This window comes from Martes martes (assembly GCF_963455335.1).
Source record: "Martes martes genome assembly, chromosome: 5".
Classification (NCBI taxonomy): domain Eukaryota; kingdom Metazoa; phylum Chordata; class Mammalia; order Carnivora; family Mustelidae; genus Martes; species Martes martes.
The window spans coordinates 149,025,073-149,040,654 of record NC_137892.1 but is presented as its reverse complement, the minus strand read 5'-3'; positions in this window follow the sequence as shown (position 1 = coordinate 149,040,654).

Here is a 15,582-nt window from a genome sequence, read left to right as displayed (position 1 = left end):
CCAAGAAACATATTGAGCCATCTGGAAAGTTCCTATCAAGTTCTGAGAATCTTCTATTTTGGGGCAACTCATGGGGCCAGAGAAACTTGATGATGCCAGGGAACACCTGACATTGTTGTCTATGTAGTTGCTGTCTGGTAGAAAGACATGCAGATCTCTATCCTCTTCCAAGTCAGGGAAGAAAAAATATCTCATTTCATATTCGCTTAAAGGCCCTTAACACCCGCCCCATCTCTCCATCCCCAATCAAACTTAGTACATACTATTTGTTATACTTGGGTTTTTTACAAGGTAGCAAGTGCTAATCTAACTAAGTTCATTTGCTTTGTATATCCCAGGAGTGAAGATTATGAAAAGTCTTAAGATAGGAAAAGAATAATAGGGAGAAAGAAAAACAAAATACATCACTCAACAAATTAGATTGAAATAAAAAAAAAAAAAAAAACCTCATTGGAGGGAGTTAGGAGAATTTTCATTACTTGAACAACAATATCAATGGTTGTTTATATGAACTTCCTATAAAAACAAATAATACAAGATTGTAATTAAAGAAATGCATAATTGTGTTATATTTCATAGAAGAAATTTAAAATTTCATTAATGCTGCAGAAGGCAGTGCATATAATTGCATCTTATTTATTTTTTCTTAAATCAATCCTTAGATGGTGGCAATAATTGGAAGAGTTAAGTGGGGTAAGAAATACATAATCACAAAATACTCTTAGTAATGTTTCTGTAATGAATATTATTAAGCAAAACCAATCTTTAGGGGAAAAACAGGAAATAGACATGGTCTCAGTGAACCCACTTTTATTCATCATTCAATAACCTGTTCTGAGAACAATATTTCAGAAAGTAAGATTAACTTATTTTAAAACAGATTAATAAGTTAAAACTGTAGATCACCAAGATCTTACATTCTTTTATTTTTTTTTAAAGATTTTATTTATTTATTTGACAGAGATCACAAGTAGGCAGAGAGGCAGGCAGAGTGAGAGAGAGAGAGGGAAGCAGGCTCCCCGCAGAGCAGAGAGCCCGATGCAGGGCTCGATCCCAGGACCCTGACACCACGACCTGAGCTGAAGGCAGAGGCTTTAACCCACTGAGCCACCCAGGTGCTGCAAGATCTTACATTCTTGTGGGAGAAGACAGACATCAAATGCATGGCAGAAAAGGCTCACTGAGTGAAAGACACATTCTTAAGAATGAAAAGGGAAAACCTAGTGATTCCTGTGATTGAAGGTGTTTGGGAGACAGATGTTGCTTATCAATGGCGGCTAGGAAAAGCTTTTTTGAGAGGAAACTTTTGAGCTGTGACCTCATCAATGAGAAAGAGCCATCTATGTAAAAACCTGAATGAAAACATTTAAAATCAAAGAAATAAATATAAACTGCTTGAAAAAGACATAGAAGGCAAGGGTATTAGTTTCCTATGGATGCTGTGACAAATTACTACAAATGTAGTGTTTTAAAACAACAGAACAGCATTCTTTCACAGTTCTGGAGGCCAAAAGTTTGAAGTCACTGGGCTAAAATCAATTTGTCAGCTAAGATGCTCTATCTCTAGAAGTTCCAAGCAAGAATCCATTCCTTGGTGTTGGCCTTGCTTCTTCCAGCTCTGGTGGCTGCAAGCACACCTTGGTTTGTAGCCACAACGCTCCAGATTCCGTTTCCATGGTCATATGGTCGTCTTTTCTTCTGTGGTCTACGCTGTGTCTGCCTCCTTTTTATAAGGACATTTGCGATTGCCCTTATGAGTCATTCAGATAATCCAGAATAATCACCCCATTTCAAGATCCTTAATTTAATTACAGCCACAAAGTGCTGTTTTCCCCACAAGGTAACATTCACAGGTTATAAGGATTAAGACATATGCAAATTGGGGGCCCGTTACTCACACTATCACAGTAAAGTGGTTGAGACAGAGGGACAGAAAGGAAAGGGGTGGAAACTGATGTTAAGTAAATAGTGGTGAGTCAGATTATTTTGTTCTTTTCAGTCAAAAGAGATTTGCATTTTATTCTGATAAATGTGAATCATTATGATAGTGGATCAGTGGTGTGATGTCAGTAGATGTTAATCAAAGAGTGACACAGTCACATGTGTTGTTTGGGAAACTCAAATTGAGCTATAAAGTACCAGCCTGGTTACAGGAAGATTAGTTATGAATTTATTGCTATATCCAGACACAAGTTCACTGTGGCTCAGGCTAGATTTTACCAGTAAAGATAGATCCTCCAATCTGGAAAGTAATATAAATGTGCTTAGGGGATTTACTGAATGACCAGAGGTTAGATATTAAAAAATAAAATAAAACAAGTAGCAAAAATCAACACATTATTTTTCAATTTGTAGGTTGAACAACTGAGCAGATGGTGAAACTAGTAAATAGAAGATTGGTAAGAAATATGTGGGTTTGCAGAGGATGATTGCTAGTTCTGATTGGGTATTTTAAGTTTGATCTGATTATTATACATTTAAATAGATATTATAGAAAATACAGTTAGATGTTCAACTTTCAACCATAGAGGAAACCTTAGGTTGGTGTTATAGATATGGAAGCATCTGTAGGGATAAGAAGATAATAATGAGCAACTGGGTGTAAAAAGCATAAGAAAGGGGCAAGGGAAGAAGACCTCAAACTTTCTGGCTTGCAAATTAGGTGGATTTTGGTACTATTTATTGAAATAGAGACTGTTGGGACAGGGGGATGGCTCATGATCTGAGAGCAAAAACTTAGGTTTACCATGGACAGGTAAGGTTTCCAAAAGGTAGAGTAAAAATGAGGATAAAAGTCATTAAAGGTGGAATCAGAGCTGAAAATATATATTTGAGATTTATTATCTCTATTTTTTTCTGCACTTTACAGATTTTAAATGGCCAAACAAGAGCCTAAAGAGTGATTAGACATGATTATATATGAATAATTAGATGTGAACACTATAAGGAGACATAAAAGAAGATCATAAATCCCATTAAGAACATGCACTTACTCATTATTAGTCATAAATACACAATATTCTTAGATAACAAAAACTAGTAAGATCCCAGTGAAACCTAGAAGAGAATGGAAAAATAGTTTGGTGGAAACAATACTATGTATTTCCTAAGGCTTTGTTATACTTCATTCTTATTCAGATATGAATAAGGTAAATTTTCTGATTTTATCAAATTTTACATTATAATTTTTACAGAGTAAAAATTTTCTTGTTTGTTCCTCCCCATTGCCTTTGACATTTTCTGTTGTCTTTTTGTCTTTTTATTTCCCTTTTCAACTTTTCTGAACATGGTATTAATATGGTAATATACTATATATTATGCATATATTATGAAGGAGAGAGAGGTGAGGTTGGGGCAGAAGGAAAGGAAAGGAATCTTAAGCAGGCTCCACACCCAGCACAGAACTTGACACTGGGTTGGATCTCACAACCCTGAAATCATGACCTGAGCTGAAATCAAGAGGCGGATGCATAACCAACTGAGCCACCCAGGTACCCCATGATCTATATTAATAAAATAAACATATATTGCCAATTTAATCAATAGGTTTCTTTCCCATACTAGCTCCAGGTGTATTTAATCAGGCCAAAGAAAAAAGGAAATGGCATTTCATAAGCAATTATATTTGAGCATTTTTTTCTGAATCCTAAAATATCTGATATAATTGATTTAAAGTGATTAAAAAATGTATTTAGTACAGGCGAGTAGTAACATATGTTCTAATATAACAGCTAGTTTTTAAACACTTATGTTAACACATTTGGACTTCTTATTGATGTTGCTTTGTTTATGAAATCCTTCACTCTAAGTGTTACTTTAGAGGTTACTTTATTCAGTGTACTCAGTGATACATAATCCTTGGCTAATACAGTTTCTGCTACTTAACAATCAACTCACTGTATGCAGTTTTGGTGATTTCATCTTAGAATGATATTCTTCATTTTCTATCTTTTGTCTATAATGTTCAGATTCTAATAAATGAGAGCATAGGAGATTCTCTGCATCGATTACTTCTTTTACTTCTTGTGGTGAGTAGACTCTTCGATGACCTTAATGATTTCTGCATCCTAATATTCATGCCCTTGTGTAATCCCTTCTTTGAGCAAGGGTGAGACCTTTGACTTGTTTCTACCAAAAATACGTGTCAAATGTGATGAGATGCCACTCTATATTTATGTTATGTTATAAAAATGACAACTTGTTTCACAGACTATTTCTACTACCTTCTTGGCTTACATCCTTTCATGAAGCAAACAGCCATGTTGGCAAGAGTCATGAGGCAAGAAACTGAGGGCAGCTTCCGGATTAAGAGTGGCCTCCATCTGACACCCCGCAAGAAGCTGAAGCCCTCAATCCTAAAACCCACAAAAAACCCCGAATTTGGCCAACCACCGTATGAGCATTTTGAATTAGTTAGGAGCAGATTCTTTTCAAGTTGAGTTTCAATAAGAACCCTGGTCAAAACTTCAATTCAACCTTAGGAGCGACCCTGAAGCAATGGACCACCTAAGCTATGTTTCAACCCCTGACCCACAGAAACTGTGAGATAATAAATACGTTTTTGTTTTTAGCTGCTAAGTTTTCTGGAATGTGTTAGGCAGCAATAAATAACCTAATATATTTCTGAACAGAGTTTCTTACCTCTGCTCTGACAAATTTCACATATGTCTGTGATTTTGTGTTAGTTGTGTGTACATAAACCTCCCTAATCCTCTTCCTCAGTCTCAGATGTAGCCCTTTTAGAATTACAAATGTATAGCTTTAAGACAGAAAGCAATCTGAAATCTGAATATTTCTTTATTCCAAGCATATAATTCTTACAAAAATGCAGTGTTCTTAAAATTTAATGAGTAAAGGGGTCCTCAAATATTTAACAGTATAGAATAGACACTACTGACATTTGGGTCAGAGATTCCCTTGTTTTGGGGGGTTGTCTTCCAACAACAAGAAAATACACACATACATGCACACTTGTACATGGATATAATATATAATACAGATATATAATGTATATAATGTATACCTATATATGTATGTGGATATATGATATATAATATATATAATTAAATATACTATATATTATAGATATATAGTTAACACATTTATACCTACACATTTATACATTGACATACATGCATACATATTATTTACACACACACACACACACACACACATTTTTATCTGTGTGTTTATATACAATTCTACGTAGGTAAAATTCTTCATTCATGATAAATGCATGCTAAAATTATGCCATATTAAAAATGAAAACCATAGCCATGATTATTTTCTTAAAATTATTTAGCATTGCAAATGCCAGCAAAAGTCACTATTACTGGACATTTTTCATCCATGCCCAAAAAGAAAATTATGTTTCTATTTTAAGTCTGACATATGGTACTAGCCTTTTGTGACAGTCTTGCTCACATTCAGCATTTGTGACACCAGATTGCTGCTTTCTCTGGAATTTGAGATGACGTGAATAGTAATTTTGAATTAAATATAAGTCAGTGGGCTGTCAATCCCGAGTAGGCCTTCTATTCACCTGCTTGAAAGTCCAGATGTCAGTCTCATGATGTTTAATCCTTTTTTTTGTAGGCTAGGATAGAAACTATTTTTTATTTTTCTTTTCCCTTCTCTCCTTTTCAAATTTTAATAACTCTATGGAAGCGCAGAGGCTGTAATTCATGAGTTTCATGGAGTGTGTCAGTGAAGAGCTCTGTCATTTTCAAGCTTCTAAAAAACCATTTTTCCCCCCACTAAAGGCTAAAATAGGTACATCCATGATTTGGCCCTTTCTCCTTTCCGATTAAAAATATTAAAAGGAAGTAATGCTTAATTGTAAATATATGTGGGATGTGTGTTTGTGTGTCTGTATGAGTTCATTTTTTTCAGTTTATGGGTGTGAAAATTTGAGCAAATTGAAAAAGCTCTTTGGTAGCTTCTTGCAAATATATACTTTATATTTTTGACCTGAGATATCAAAATGCAGGATTTTCAGTAAACTTCAGGGTTCTCAAAATAACCATCTTGAAGACACTATCAACAACCAGACGGCAATAAATCCGATATGTGTTTCCACAAAGTTTTGGTGGAAAAGTTTTCCAAAAAAACTTAATGGAATTTTCAAAGGTTGAAAACTAATCTGATGAGCCTGCCTAGTTCCCTCTAGCTATATTAAAGGAGTTTAACAATTTTCTGCATACAACTAATTTTTAAATTTATCTATACATCATTAGTTTTGCTATATCATCTGAAAATAAATAATAGTTTGCCAGAGGGGAGGGAGTGGGGGGGATGGCCAAATGGGTGAAAGAGAGTGAAGGATATGGCTTCCAGTTATGGAATGAATAAGTCACAGAAATAAAAGGCACAGCACAGAGAATATAGTCAATGGTATTATAATAGCTTTTCATGGTGACAGATGGTAGCTACATCTGTGGTGAGCATGGCATAATGTATAAAGTTGCTGAATCATTATGTTATATACCTGAAACTAATGTAATGTCATGTGTCAACTGATTTCAAAAAACCTTAATAAATATATTAAAGAAACTCTACATAACCACTGTAAAAAAATGAGTTTGCTCCAAAGCATTTTATCTTACTTTATTTTTTCCAGAAATATTTTAGCACATCCTAAATAAAAAGTCTTCCACATAATTTATGAATCATATATAATACCTATAACATAAAGATTCCATAATGTCATCTGTTTTATTTTTTTAAAGATTTTACTCATTTATTTATTTGAGAGAGAGAGAGAGAGCAGGAGTAGGCGGAGAGGCAGAGGTAGAGGGAGAAGCAGACTCCCCACTGAGCAGAGAGTCACATGCAGAGCTTGATCCCAGAATACTGGAATCATGACCTGAGCCAAAGACAGACACTTAACCGACTGAGCCACCCAGATGCCCCCCATAATGTCATTTAATAACCAAATAGTATTTAAATTTCCCAGTACCCATCAAATTCTTTTAAACCATTTTATTTTTCTCTGCATTAGGATCTAGTGGAGACTTAAACATTATATTTTGTGATTGTGTCCCAATCTAATAAATCAGCTATGAGAAATGTCAACTTCCAATTCTTCATAATAACTCAAAAAACACTTGTCAAACCAAAGATAATTTATTAGGTTTACTGCAGTAATTAGCCACCTTGATAGATTTTTGTATCATTTTATTTTTTTTTTTTTTTAAAGATTTTATTTATTTATTTGACAGACAGATCACAAGTAGGCAGAGAGGCAGGCAGAGAGAGAAGGGAGGAAGCAGGCTCCCTGCCGAGCAGAGAGCCCGATGCGGGGCTCGATCCCAGGACGCTGGGATCATGACCTGAGCCGAAGGCAGCGGCTTTAACCACTGAGCCACCCAGGCGCCCTTTTTGTATCATTTTAAAAAGAGAAAATTAAGGGAGGATATTTATGGCGGTTTAGGACCTCATTGAAAAATCAAGAAGTTAGATGGGAGTTATCAGTTTATGACACAAATGCTTTTTTTTTTTTTTGATTGAAGAATAGTTGACATACAATATTTTATTAGTTTCAGGTGCACAACATAGTGAGACAATGTTGATTTACTTTACAAAATGGTCACCACAATAAGTCTAGGTATCATGTGTCATCATGCAATACTGTTAGCATATTACTGACTATATTCCCTATGCTGTACATTACATCCCTATGTCTTATTTACTTTGTAACTGTCTTATTTACTTTGTAACTTTGTCTCCCTACCCACTTTCCCTCTGGCAACCATCAGTTTGTTCTCTATATCTGTGGGTCTGTTTCTATTTTATTTGATCATTTGTTTTGTTTTGTTTTGTTTTATATCCCACATATAAGTGAAGTCATATGGTATTTGTCTGTACCGTCTGATTTTTTTTTTTTTCACTTAACATAATACCTTTTAGGTCCATCTATGTTGTCACAAATGCCAATATTTCATTCTTTTTAATTACTGAGTAATGTTCCATTATATACGTGTTGGGTGTGTGTGTGTATGTATGTGTGTGTGTGTAGGCAGAAGTGGGTGTATGTAAGCAGAAGTGGGTATGTGTATAGGCAGAAAGTGTGTGTACACACACACACACACACACACACACACATCTTCTTTATCTATTCATCTGGTGATAGACATTTAGGTTGTTTCCAGGTTTTGGCTAATATAAATAATGCTACAATGAACATAGAGATGTCTATGTCCTTTGAAATTAGTGTTTTTCTTTTTTTCAGTTAAATACCTAGAAGTGGAGTTGCTGAATTCAATGGTAGTTCTATTTTTTAATATTTTGAGGCATCTTTATATTGTTTCCATGGTGGCTGCACCAATTTACACTTCCACCGACAGCGTGCACATGTTCCCTTTTCTCCACATCCTTACCAACATGTTGTTTCTTTGTTAGTAATAGCTATTTCAACAGGTACAAGGAGATATCTCACTGTGGTTTAGATTTGCATTTCTCTGGAATGGTCGGTAAAGTGAGATGAGGGTCTTGGAGTGAGCCTGGGTGGGCAAATTGCTAGTCCGGAAAAATAAGCTGGTTTAATCTGTTCATAGTCCTATCTTCCAAGAGCTATTATTTACTAGAGCAAACGGTTAAGCTGTGTTTTTCCCCCTCTCCTGTTTTTATTGCCTAGAACTAGAATTGTTTACCACAGACAGAGGAAAATGTGTTGATTTCAATTCTTAGAAACTATTGATAGTCCAGGGGACAATGAATCTTGTATGCAGATTCAAAAAATTCTTCCTAGAAAAGGCTTTCACCAAATCTTTTTTATTAGACATATTTTCAAACATATAAAAATATGGAATGGTGCAATTATCATTCATTACTCATCATATGAAGTCAATATTTTAAATATTGTTTTATTTATATATTTTTAATCTACTTCTACATGTCCTGAGAGAAAGCATATCTCTGTATATCACAAAGCTAACATCACATTTAAGAAAATTAACATAACCTGTATCATTCACTCTTCAGCACAAATTCACCTTTTCTCAAAAATTAAATAAATAAATAAATTCTTAAATATTATTCATAAATTCTTAAATATTATTCATAAACTCATAAATATTATTAATAAATAAATTCATAAAATAAATTCATAATAATAAATATTATTCATAAATAAATTCATAAAAATGAATCTAAAGCTTTATTAATTTTATCCCAAACTAGGATCTGATTTTATTTCTTACAGTATATTGATTGTTTTGCCTTATATTCTTTTATCCTAGAACATTCTCTCAACTTGTCTGCACAGTTTGCTTTCAGTGTTACACTAAGTAGTCATTTGAGCACATCCCTCTATACTGATATTTGTATGGAATTCTATATAAGTACTAATTTCTTCTAAGAATATTTCTAGAATATATGTTAAAATTGTATTTTTAAATGTAGCATTATTAGACACATTGAAGGGTCATTTAAGGCTGTCAAAATCAGAATTTAATTAGTAACAAAAAATAATTAAGTTAATTAATACAGAGTTTACATTGCAATTTGTCTTTCTTAGGAGCACGTGTTTAACCAAATTTATTCCAACAATTAATATTTTCTTTAATGGAACTGTATTTCATATCCTAAGTGTTTGTAAAACCACCTAAAAATTATCTGGCATATATTTAATTTCTTGAGGTAATATACCCATCAGAAATGTTCTAAGTTATGGTTCATATGATTGAAAGAGCTTATAACACCATCTCAATAATTTCCAAGCAAATGTGAATAATTACATCTGTTATATCTACTGGCTGTTTATTAAATGTCGGATGCAGAAAGGTTACTGTGGAGACAGTAGGGTCAAAGAGCAGCGGTTGCTCTCAGATAGTCTGGTCTGGGAAATGTCCTGACCCTCTCCCAGGGGTGCAGTTTATTTGCATATTTATTTTCTTTTCCAGATGCCTGATCTACTAGGTGTTCCCCAGTACCTGGGGATACAAGGTTTAGTGGTCTTCACTCAGCAGCTTAAAGCTCTTTTTTTTTTCCCCTTTTTTTTTCCTTTTCTTCCCTCCCCTCTCCCCCCAATAAAGGAGAAGGATCCCTGGGCCAAGCTCTATACACTTCCGGTGCCTGGGCCATTCACTGGTGGAAGATCCTTTTGCTTTGACTCTTTCTCAGGCCCAGTAGAAATCTGCTAAGATGAACCTGAAAGTGGGTACAGACTCTTTTTGTGTCCGCTGTACCCAGGGCCTAAACATCACCATCACTGTCCACTCAGCCCTTAGCAGTTCCGTAGAAGGATGCATCCAAGCTAAAACCTCTTACCTCCTCAGACAGCACGATTAAAACACACCTTCATTGTAGACCGCAAACCTTTCCTTGAAGTGGCCTTTTCTATTGGATTTCAGGCTAACTGGTAACTCTGAACTCTGCTCTCTTCCGGGTTCAAGAAAAATTGTAATTTTACAGATCGACCTCTTCTTAGTTTTTTTTTAATGTGGAATCTTTGCTCTTTCTAGATTTCCATAGTCTAGGCAGCAGCTGGAAGGTGTGTTTTAATCGTGCTGTTTGCCTTCTTACAGAGTAATGATAGTCATGTTTGCTGGTTTTAATATAGTCTGGCTACAAATCATTTATAAGGCATACAGATTTGAAATGTTTTCCAAATTTGGTATCTTACTTTGTCATTTATCATTTTCCTGAACTGTATCTTCCAAACAGCAGAGGTTTTAAATTTCAGTGAATTTTGTCTTTTCTTTGATAGTGTTTGCTTTTTATATTCTATCTAAAAAAATTTTTTGCCTACTTCAAAATAAACTAAGACTACATGCTATTACTTCTAAAGTTTTTACAACTTTACCTTTCATGTTTAGGTTCATTATCCATTTGGATAATTTTATTTATTGTAAGAGGTAAGCATGAGGATTTATATATATCCTGTCATCCTAGCACCGTTTGTTGAAATAATCATCATCCCCCTTTCAATTCCCTCTAGTTTCCTGGAGCTGCTGAAACAAAGTACCACAAGTTGGATAGCTTAAACCACAGAAATGTATTGCTTCTCAGTTCTGGAGGAAATAAGTCAGAAATCAGAGTGTCAGCTCCATTGGTTCTTTCCAAGTGCTGTGAGGGAGAATCTGTTCCAAGCTCCTGTTAGCTTTTGGTGTCCTCAGGCGTCCTTCCTATGCCTTCACATTGCCCCCCCTCTGTGTATGTCCGTGCCTGTGTCTGTATTATCTCTTTTTATAACGACACAGCTGTACTGGATTAGGACCCATCATCTTAACCTCATTATCTGTAAAGAGCTTATTTCAAAATAAGATCACATTCTCAGGTACTAGGGGTTAGAACTTCCTATCTCTGGGGGACGTACAATTCAGCTCATAGCATGTGTTGGTTTATGTTTGGACTCCTTATCCAGTTTCTTTTACGTATACATTTATCAGCACAGTATCTTTATTCTTATAACTTCTCAATAAGTGTTGGTGTTATATATACGTTTCAGAATCATATGGTCAAATTCTTTTCACACATACATACACTCGCAACCCTGCTGGATTTTTATTATGACTGTATTTAGAGTAGAGATTTGGGAGAATTGATATGTTTATAATATTTTCCAAACTGTGAGCATATTGTGTCTCCTCATTTATTTGGATTTTCTTTAATTTCTTTCAATATGTTTTGAATTTCCCATTCCACAAAAAATTGAATTTTTAATTTTCCCATATATATGGTGGTTTTCACCTATGCCCACAAATGACTTAATACTCTTCCCTCCAAAAGAGGAAATCTAATTCTCCTCTCCTTGAATGTGTACTAGACTTAGAGACTCATGTAAATGAAAAGAATATGGCTAAAGGGATGTTACGTGACTTCTGAGTTGAGGTCAGAAAAAGAATAATTCTGTGTGCTTCTTAATCTCTTGGATCATTCATCCTAGGGGAAGCTAGCTACCATGCTATGGCAATAATACAGAAGCTCCTGAGCGGAGGAAGTAAGGCATCTTACTAATACCTTGTACCTATCAGTTAATCATGTGACACATGAATAAACAAATTATCATGGTACTTTACAGTTACTAAGTTTTGAAGGGTTCTGTCCTGCAGGAATATATATCTAATACACATGTCTTACAGATAGCTTGTTCAGTATGTGTCTAAGTTTTTATATTTTTTGATACTGATGTAAATGAGATTCTGAATTTCAGTTTTTATTGTTTATATTTTGTTAAGTAGCTTTGGATCTATGTATATGAGGACTATCTTTTGGTAGATCAATTTTTTATTCCTTAATACAGCACACACTGGATTTGGCTTAATGCAACAGAAAATGTAACGCAAATATTACTCCAGAGTGCATAAACTACATTTACACAAAAGATATTTTATTTTTTGAAATCACAATGAAATCCCTTTTTTACAATAACAATATTGTTGTTATATATTAATGCCTTTTACTGTGTACTTTGTACTTATGTTACCTCACTGGTTTCTCACAAACACCCCATTCTTAAATATTTAAAAATATACAAGATATAGGAAGTCATATGCCATTTTACTGAGAAGGAAATAAAAGCACAGAGAATCTATGCCATTTTCTCCCATGTCACAGGGCTAGTAATTTTGCAGACAAGATTTATATGCAGATTTAGCTAAACTCCGAATCCATGTCTTTACTGCATTAGATTGCCTTATGTATTCCATAAGAAAGAAAGAGGCAAAAATAAAATAAATGTTTTTGTGATATGGAAGTTAAAAAGGAACTCTTCCCTTGACATCTTTTTGTAATAGATCAGCTTAGAAACAACAATGTAATTTATTAGGTAGTCAGTTGCTTTCTTTTATGCCAACAATGAAAAACTGGTATTTGAAATTAGAAAAAGACCAACATTTACATTAATAACAAAAACGAAATCAAATTCTTAGGTATAAGTCTAATAAATTAGGTAGAAAATCTATATGTGGAAAACTAGAAAACTCTGATGAAAGAAATTAAAATCTAAATATTTTTTAAAATCTGATGTTTGCAGATAAAAGCAGTTAATTCAAATGTCAATTCATTCCAATTTGTTTTATAAATTTTGCATAATCCCAACCAAGGTCCCAGAAAGCTATTTTTATGGATATCAACGACTGATACTGAAATTTATATGGAATGAGCAAAAGACTTAGAATAGACCGTACAATGCGGAAAAACAAAGTTGGAGGACTGATATCACATGATTTCAAGACTTTGCTTAATCAATATAGTGTGGTACTGGCAAAATAATAGCCAAATACATGAATGGAACTGAACAGAGAACCCTAAAACAGAACCATATAAGTACAGTCAGATGATTTTTGACAAAGAAGCGGAGCCAATTCCTTAGATAAAGGATAGTATTTTCAAAATACCATGGTGGAACTATCAGACACCGACATTTAAAAAAATGAATCTGGATGCCAACCTCACTTTTTACAAAAAAAAAAATAATTCAAATCAGATAATAGGCCTAAATGCAAAATATAAATCTATAAAACCTTTGGAAACTAGCATAGGAGAAAATCTAGATGATTTTGGGTTTGGTGATGAGTTTTTAGGTATAACATCAGAAGCACAATCTGTGGAAAAAAAAAACAACAACACATAATTTAGAACTTATTAAAATTAAAATTTTCTACTCTGTATATAGAGACTGTTAATGAAATGAAAAGATAAGCCACATACTGATAGAAAATATTCCCAAAACATGTATTTGATAAAGGATTGGTATCCAAAGTATATAAAGAGTATTTATAATTCAACAGTAAGAAAACAACCCAGCCGATAAATGGACAAGTGGTAGGAATAGATATCCTACCAAAAATGATATACAGATGACAAATAAACATATGAAAATATACTCAACATTATATGCCATTAATTAATTGCAAATTAAAGCAATGAGCTACTATCGTGCATGAAACAGAATGACAGAAATACAAAAAATTAATAATATCAAATGCTAGTGAAGATGTAGAGCAAGAGGAGCTCTTATTCATTGCTAATAGGAATGCAAAATGATACAGCATTTGGGAAGGTGGTTTGGAAGTTTCTTCCAAAGCTAAATGTAGTCCTACCATATCATCCTGCTATCATATTCCTCCTACATGGGTTGAAAACTTATATCCATAGAAAAGCCCACACATGAATGTTTATAGAAGCTTCACTCATAATTGCCAAAAAAATAGGAAACAACCAAGATGTCATTCAGTAGGTGAATGGTTAAACTGTGGCACATCCAGATAATAGTATATTATTCAGTGATAAAAAATAAATGAGCTATCAAGCCACAAAAAGATGTGAGGGTATATTAAAGCCATATTGCTAAGAAACTAGTCTGCAAACGTGTCATAAAGCTTGATCCCAACTGGGGACAAAAAGATCAGTGGTTGCTAGAGATTCAGAAGAGAGGGGGAGAAGGAAATATGGGAAGCCCAGAGGATTTTTAGGGCTGCAAAGTAATTCTGCACAACTTTATTATGCGGATACATGAGATGTAGTTCTCAAAACCCATATCATTGTAGGACAAAAAGAGTAAACCCTATAGTAAATGATGGGCTTCAGTTAATTAGAATGTATCAATACTAGTTCATCAATTATAACAAATATACTACACTAATGCAAGATATTAATAATAGTTTAACTGTATTTAGGTAGGGGTTTTCAAAAGGGGTATATGGGAACTCTCTGTACCATCTGTTGAAGTTTTCTATAAAACTAAGACTACTCTAAAAAATAGGTGATGTTGTTTTCTTTGTTAGAATCACCATGGAACATTCCTAGGGCCCCTCTCAAGGCTTTGAAGATGTTAAAAGAGGCAATTCTGTGAAGTATAGTACACGCAGAAAATCTCCCTCCTACTTTGCCTCCTAAATCCTCATAACATTCATGATAATTCCAAGAGAGTAGTGCTATATACATTGTCCTTCCAATTTGTCCCTGGTAGCTGGTAAGAACTCAAGAAATGTAAGTCAAAGAGATGATTAAAAGAATAAATGACCAATTACACGAATAAAAAATAACCAAATATTAGAACAATTGATTTTTTTTTCTTTCCTTTCTGGATACCACAATCTTGTTTTCTTTCCATGTATGTGATGTTCCAGTCATACAAAATTACTTATCATTTCCTATTCTCATCCTTAATAATTTCCCAGTGTTCCCACCTCAGTCCTTCTTCTTGTCTGGGATGTGTAGTTTCTCATTCCTTAATCTCACCTCGAATAGCTACATTGCAAATTGCTCCCCATCCAGTGCTCATTTTCATAATCATTCCAAGTTTTGCTGCATCTTTTCAAGGCTATTATAATTATTTTAGTGTCTCTTTCTCCTATGAAAGTGTGAGCTAATTAAGGCCAATACAACATCTTATTTATACCTGTTTCTATAGTGCCTGATTGAGTTTTAAATTAATTCTTCTTGGTACTGTAAGTAAACTAATGAATGCTACTGACTTTGCATGAATCATGTCATAGAAAATCTCTGCCTACCCACTTTAATAAAAGTAATCAATTGCAGTAAAGCTTAAGGCAGTAGGCAGGCTTTGCAGTGAAGTAAACAAGACATAATTGTCAGATGGCAAAATCACGTAATTGTGCATAGGCTTTATATTTT